The sequence below is a fragment of the Hipposideros armiger genome, unplaced genomic scaffold, assembly GCF_001890085.2.
Source record: "Hipposideros armiger isolate ML-2016 unplaced genomic scaffold, ASM189008v1 scaffold_784, whole genome shotgun sequence".
In the NCBI taxonomy this organism is placed as follows: Eukaryota; Metazoa; Chordata; class Mammalia; order Chiroptera; family Hipposideridae; genus Hipposideros; species Hipposideros armiger.
In genome coordinates this window covers 699,657-707,800 of record NW_017732134.1, presented here as the reverse complement: position 1 = coordinate 707,800, position 8,144 = coordinate 699,657, and positions in this window count along the sequence as shown.

The following is an 8,144-nucleotide window of genomic DNA, read 5'->3' as shown; positions in this document are numbered from 1 at the left end:
GGAGGCAAGAACTAGGCCAATTATTCCTCTAGGCCTTGCACTACAGAGGCCGCAGTTGTCTTCAAAGCTCATTGTAGTGAGAGAGCCTGTAAGTATTTTGGGCAAAGCAAAAAACACAGGGCGCTTTTCTTGAAATGCGCTTATAGCTCTACAGTGAGAGACTGGTCAGTGTTCAAAGATTTCAAGATATTTGTCTTGACCATATATTAACACAACTAACAAAGGATAGCTTATTTATTTTATTTTAAAATAGCCTAGACAACCAAACACAGCAGCGGTTCCATGTCCCAAATAAATTATTGGGTTGTTGGAAAAGTCATGATGTATTTTTCTATGTTTTTCGTTGCAAAAATGCATCATGACTTTTCCAACAACCCAATAGATCACCAAATGTTTTCAGTTTAAGAGAAGTTCACGCTATTTCAGTATGTTAATGCAAAGCTGAATGATACCAAAAGAAAAAAAGTCTAAGCTTTTGTTTGCTGATTTGAGAGGAGTCAGAATGGAAGTAAAAATCAGAAATGAAAGCACTTTTTACAATTGACAAGCACCTTAACATTATAACTGCCTGTGTTTGAAGACACAAGATTCATCATGCATTCAGTACCCTAAATATTTCAAGTCAAATGCCTTTAGCTCTCTGTTTGGCTATCTACATCTTTTCTTCATTTCCACCTATCTGTTATTTTTATTTTTTCTGTCTTAATGACAGATCTCAGAACCACTGCAATGGCTCTCACCAAGGATCACCTAGTCCCTCCAGAGCATATGGGTTGATCTCCATATCACTGTAACTTAACACTGCAGCTCACTTGTTTCCAAGTTCTGGCCCTCAACTTGGTCATTGTGAAGTTAAGGTCTTCTTCTCCCACTCTAGGCAATTTGAAAGCAAGAATTACCTCTCCTTTAACTTTCATTCCTAGCACCTACCATCTAGCCAGGACTACAATGTTAACTAAAAGTATGTTAGATTTTTCAATGAAACTCAGGAAAAAATAATCTTCCTGAAAATGAATAAATAATTCTAGCTCAATTTATACAATGAAATAAAACTACCAATTTGTTTTACAATTTGGTTTGTACATTAGAATAAACATCCAAAATGCCCACTAATTCAATAATAAGGATATGTAATATGGGAGTGTGAGTTTTCTTCTTCCAAATCAACCCAAGAAAGCCTTTGAACCCTTCAAAGTGTGAAAAGACTGAATGCCAACAGGACTGATGATCAGATACAATATAACCTGTTCCAATTAGAAGTCACTTCAGAAAAAAGGGTGTGATATACCTGTTTATGTGTGTGTGCTTCTGTATATACAAAAGTTTCACATCTTAGCCACCATACCTTAATAAAGAACTACAAAACACATTAATAGCAGTTCCAATCATCTTTAACAACTACTTTAGAAACTGGTGATTTTAAAATGATATTTTATAATCTGAGATGGCATCTAGCCCTTCACTATTTATGAGAATCTTGCCCTTAAATGCTGAAGAGCTAATATCAACTACATATATTCTCCTGCACAGATGATGACTCTAGCAAATCATCTACTTATCTTTAGGATTTCTCATTACTTTTTGGATCACTTATGTCATCTTCTTCTAGAATTACCCTTTTCCATCTAAACCATAAAGCGCATGCACACACACACATCACATCACACAGAAATAGAAGCTATTCTAAAATAAGACAGTTGAGATTCCTTCAAAATTCACATGAGTTATTTGGCATTAGTACTATTCCACATCTTTAAAACCATGTAAATCATCTCAATAAACCAAAAAAAAAAAAAGGACCTAAGTTATGATTTCCTCTCCAATAAAACGTGAACTGCATGTAACTCTTCATTACAAGTACGTTCATTGTAAGCAATTTTCCCAAGTTGGAGCCTAGTTCCCAAGTTTGAGCCAAGTTTTTCATAGCACAAAGAATACTCTCAGCTCTCACCACTGAGCCATGACTCCTGGGCCCCACAAGCATCCTACTTAGCAGCAGAGTGTACCTTTTAGGGAATTTCTACTGAGCCCATATCATCACCCCCAGAACTGGTTCAAGTAAGGTAAGAGGGCAGCTAGGCCTTTCAACAATGGTTCGCCTTTGAAAGAGCTTTAAAACCTCGAATTGTATGTTTTCTTTTTAAAGGCTATTTTGAAGTCTTCATCATCACATAAATAATGGTAATTTCTCTTTGTTATGCACTTTCAGGCTTTCCAGCCACATTTTTCTCCTCATTTGATTGGTACGCCCAAGCCCGGTAGATATTGTTATCTCTTCCTTTACCTGGAGGCATCTGAACCTCAGGTATTTAGTTGATTTGTCAGAATCCCCCAGAGATTAAGTGCTCAAATCAGGCCTGGAACCTGGGATGTCTGTCTTCAATCCAAGGCTTGGCAGAGCCCACTCTTTCTGTATAAACAAGTATATGCTGACTTATTTCAACTATTAAATGGTATTTAGAAATAAGACCCTCCTAACACTAACTATTTCTTCAGTGCCCACGATTATTCATATTCTTCCCTAAGCATGTAATTTACTTCTCAGAGTGGCCTTGGCCTGAGGGAGAGTTGGGTCACTGTTATTTAGGTGACTGTGTGCTCCCTGGCCATTGGGGTTTAGTGTTTCCTATTTTATGATGCTAGGCCCAGTCCCACCTCTCTGCTGGATTGCATTGCCCTAAAAAAGGTTTATGTGTGCCCAGGGACTCCAGTAATGGGCCCATAAAAAATTCAACAGAGAAACGTTTTAATCAAAATACGCTGTCTGACATCACCGAGTTACCAGAATTCTCATTGTAAACTGGAGCGCATTGCTGAAAAATGTTGATTGCTGTTGTAGCCTCACGGGTTTCTAGATGCATTGTGTCCATGCTCTGCTATTGCTAGAACTTGCTACCGATGTGTATCCTTGGAAGAACCTATTTGCATAATGAATAAAGAATCTCAGAATATATGAAAAGGGCCCATCGTCTCTCCCAGCAATGGCGCCAGCACAGGTCGCCTGCTTCTTTTCATTGGGTGTAATGATCATTTGAACACCATAAAAGAATAATGTGTCTTTAAGAGGAAAGAAATGTCCTTTTATTCCCCCCGAGCAATTGCACGTGCAAGATTCTTAAAGCCTCTTTTCTGTGCAAGCCGTAGATCCTTTTCCAAGGTGAACAAAATCCCCACAAAATGCCTACAAAGGGGAGACGTTCCTGATGCTTGCCTTGGGCATTTGCTGAGCTAGCCAAAGTGTGCACTCGTGCTATAGATCACTTTGACACCATTAAAGAATTACAGGGCATCACATGGTCTTATAGGAATGAATCACTGCGTAACACTGTCTGCTCCTGTGTTTATGAAATCATTTGGAATATCTGCATGTAACCAGTGGCTTGCTGAATGGAGTCGCTGCAGGTAATGAACCATAGCATTGTGTTATGGTCGAGCTATAGACTGCTCCAATTGGCAATTAATATGCTAGCAGCGAAATGTATTTATTTTGGGGAAAGTCAGAACCATAATTTGAAACTTTTTAATAAACCACAGCAATCCTATTTATATCATTTTTTGCTAATGGATGTTCACAAACGATATCAAGGTGGGACAGGATAGCATTAAAGATAAATGCCCTCTAGCATTTTATAGTGAGTAACTCTTTAAAGGCACAGCTCATATAGCCTTATGCCTGTATTTTCCTTCAGGGACCCCTCAAAAATATTAACTAAAGAATATATATTAAATTTCAGTCTCAAGAATTTGCTATCAATAAAATAGAACTGCAGGTTATGGTCTGCTAAAGATTTAACTGCCCTAAAGAAACTTTGGCAAAAAAAGAAAATGAAATAAAATGAAATGAAGTGAAAAGAGAAGAGAATAACAAAATGGAGATAAATAACCATACACTTTACATAAGTAGATAGGAGCTATTTAGTTGTTAAGGAATACAGTTAGTATTAAGACCAAGCAAGGGGAGCCCCTTTCTGGATTTCTCAAATACTACACAATTTTTCACCCATAAATATTTATCTTGCTTGTATAATTCAGATGATATACTCAAACATCAATTAGCCTCCCAAAAAGACAGATGTAGAAATGTGAGGATTTATGTAGGCTGTCAAGCTGTGTGCTGCTAATTTGTTTCTAGCTCAAGTTATTTATCATTATTGTGCCTCATTTTTAAAGTGTTGAAGAAGGTTTTAAATAGATGTTTTTGGAAGTTATATGTAAGAAATACCCCAGGACGAGTGTACCCCACTTATACTGGAATTCTGGTAGAAGCACTAATCAAATTATTAGAGATTTTATATAGCTGAAACAACGTGCATTGCTTCCATTTCTTGTTTCAAATTTGTAGAAAGATGGGAAATAGATAAGAAAGAATTCATTTTCCTTTCTCCACTCTTTGACATCCATGAATTATCACATTTCCACATAAACTTACATGTCCTATTTATTAGCAGTTACAAATCATCACCTTCAAATTATGCAAGATTCTTTATTTCTCCTTTTCAGTCTAACTTTGATCACACAAGCTTAAAGAAATAAATTCAAAATCACCAATGACAATAAAGATAGCTCCATATAGCTATCAAATTTTCCTAATTCAGGATTTTTGTTTTCAGTTGGTAAACCTCCCAGACAGGTCCCCCAGTTCAAAAATATTAGAATACAACCGTATCTGTTCATATTCTTTCATTCACTGACTATTCTATCATCATCTTATTATGTGCTGGTTATTTCAAAATTTCTGAGGTTAATGTGGAAAAGGACAAATAAAAAACATATACTGAACACTGACACATTGTTTTTGTTGGAAAATAAATATCTAGTTGGAGTCAGAATTGTGTCCCTCCTTAACCAACCAAAGAGAGAGAGGGAAGGAGAGAGGGAGAGAGAGAGAGGACCTTTTAGGAAGTGAGATCTAAGAATGCTCATGTCCATTAAAAGTTTTGGCGAAAGGTGTGAATTCACTTATCCAGGCCTTCATGTGACCTTTATATCCACAAGATGTAGAATTCTGTAAAAGTGACTATATATCCATTAAACCAAAGATCAGAATATCTTAGTCTCTTTCACTCTCCTTAAATCAAACTATATTTTGATCTCATTCTGTTTATATCTCCCAAAGCTGTCTTTGCTACCCAAAGGTAGTCAGTCAACTCTGAAACTCTTTCTTTGGGAGTGAATTTAGGTGGGAAATGATTTCCTCGTGCTATGGAGATCTACCTCTTGCCAAGAACTTTACTGCAAATCAAGGAAACCACGTCCCATGTGATCATTTCACGCTTCAGTTCTGCCGATTTTTCTGTGTTCTTTGAACCCTCATTTGGCATTGAAATTCACATTTATGAGTGGTGGGGAGAATATCTGGAAATGCATTTGTGTTTAAATGTGAGTCTTCCAATTGCTCAATGTTTGGTCCTAGGCTCATGAAGACACTGAAAACCAACTCAAATAGCCTGGCTGCTGCAGCATAAGCCGGAGTCACTTTCATTCCTTGCTGCCCACCCTTGACTTGCTCTAATGTAATCTTGTCTCCTGAAGCAAGAGGTGTGACCACTGTGTTATATTCTGCATTTTAGCTCTCAACTCCGCTGGCCTACCAGCACAAGGGCTCTGCCTCCCCAGCGCACCTCTCAGTCTGATGATGCCACTCTATACAAGTGCGCTCTGGCCTCTAAACCTGCCCCTTCTACCCCTTCTGCCTATCTCCTGAATGTTCCGGCCACCTCGACTCATGCTACTGTTATCCCACGTTTTTCTGCAAGGCAAGGGTAAATAAAAGTTACATGCCTATCAGAAAATCAAGAGTTTCAAAGTAAATATAAGTTCTCTCATCATCTCTAATTGTCACTCGCCGTGGATGTCAAACTGACAGAGTAGCAGAATCTAATTTCCTTGTTTGATTCACCATGAAATTAAACTGAACTGACAATTTTTATTTTCACCTGGCAAATTCATCTGACACTATTTAAATCTAGTTAATCAAGTACAGTTATCTGCTGCGCACACTCGTCTCCCCTACCACACCTCTGATTTGCAGCATCCCACTTCCCGGGCCCCCTCCCACAGCCGTGTGTTGGATTACATTTACAGTTTTAGAAGGTGTAAAGGAATGCACGAACATAGTTAACCAAGGTGCCAGCGAATGTATTATGTCACGAAATTACTCCTGAAAGATGGAAAAGGAAATAAGAGTAAAAAACCAAACTTCTTCAAGAACCCAGCCAGTCAGATGGTTTAGCAAGGCCTGTGCTCAACAGAGTAGAAAATATATTTCTGAAGTTAAATGACTTGGGGAGGGGGGAAATGTTTAACTTCTGTAAGAAATAAACATTGCTATTTAGAAATAGTCATATTATAGTAGGAAGTGCCAGATGCATATTTGTCTGATGAAATAAGGCCATCTGGCAATGTGGGAGTGACCACTGATAAATGAACTATATAATTTGAGCTTTCAAAGATAAGGACGACACCACATCCTTAGTCATTATACGATGTCTCAAAGCAAGGATTTATGATAGTGTAGGGCACCAAGAAAGTAATGTCTCGCCACATAACCATTGGCAATTACCAGCAGCTCTCAAGGGACAACTTCAAGGAGCATCAGTGAAGGAAAGAACCTGGACTTAGTCAGCCCACAGAACAATTAAATGGATCTCTATCTGCATGAGGAGGAGCTATTAGCTGGACCCAAAGCTAACAGATATAGCAAGTCTTCACACCTCAATGTCTCTTCAGTTCCAGGCCAGTTTCTGGATTTTTACAATGATTTATCACAGGCATATGTCTGACCTTTCTTTACTGTGAATCTGAAGTGAAGTTCCATGGGCTTAACATCAGTCTCAGGGTTCCACGGGCTTAACATCAGTCTCAGGACACCTTCAAAGATGAGTAGAGACTGTGAGATGATTCCACATTTGAAACAGAAGCAAGTGTGTCTCTATATGTTTAATGAGTATAAACCATGTAAGAATATGGATAAATATGTGGTTCAACCCTTAGAAAAATGTATATGATGAATAAAATCAGCATGTAATTTCAAAGGGGATTTATGGACTCCTTGAAGCTTTTACATTAACTAAACACAATCATAGCTACAATTTGTGAGCATTTTCTATATGCTGGACACTGTGCTAACACCTTAGAGATATCGCGATACCATCTGGCCTGGCCTCTTCAGCCTTACTGGGAATAATTATTAAATTAATAATTCTAGGCCATTCACTCTTGAGGAAGGCATATCAAATTGCTCTTCTGACAAGGTACTCAAATACAAATAAGTCTCTTCAAAGTAGGAATGGCTGACACTGTAACTTTAATTTAAAGTTTCTATTTTAAATTATTGATTGTTTTCATTACTCCTAGCATCTTAAATATATACAACATATTTCTATTTGTCGGAAGTCAAATGGGCCTATTCACTGAATCTCAGTAACAGCTGCTCTGGAGAAAGACAGGCTGAGTCTTTATTTTTCCCAAGGGTTCCTGAAATAATTGTGCATCTACCATATAACCTAGATTTCTTTTGAACCACACCAAATATTCCTTAAGTTATTATTTTTTTCCAACAGGAAATCCAGAAAATTAAATTTATTTGTATAGTTTGGATGCTTAGAATGCTGAAAGTACACATTATTATCCCCCATTGGCCATAATGGGAAGCAAAGGCCCAGAGACGATGAATACTTGTCCTTATCTATACAGCTCATGAGCAGTAAAGCGAGATTTAGAATGCAATTCTGTCTGACTGTAAAGCCTAAGTTCTGAGTTGTTGTACTCTACTTTCCTAGACTCCAGGGTGAGAACCTCTGCTTAACAACATTGGTGCATTACAAAATTGATGAGACTTTATTCAGCATTAACTAAAATAGAATAAGCAATACGAAGTTGACCTTAAGTGTGTCATAAAGCATTCAGGTTATTTCAGGCTGGGAAATAAGTTAGAACATTCATCACACAAATCCCATCCTATCCACCACCAAAAGTACCTTCCACAAACCTCCACCCAGTCAACCAGTCCCATTTATTGGAAGACTTTGTGATTATGTATGGCCAAACCCAATAGAAAGGACAGACCCAAGGAGAATCTGAGCCCTGGAGTCTTAACTCTGTATTTTTGTAAAATCAAGAATTTAGGGGCCGGCCGAGTGGCG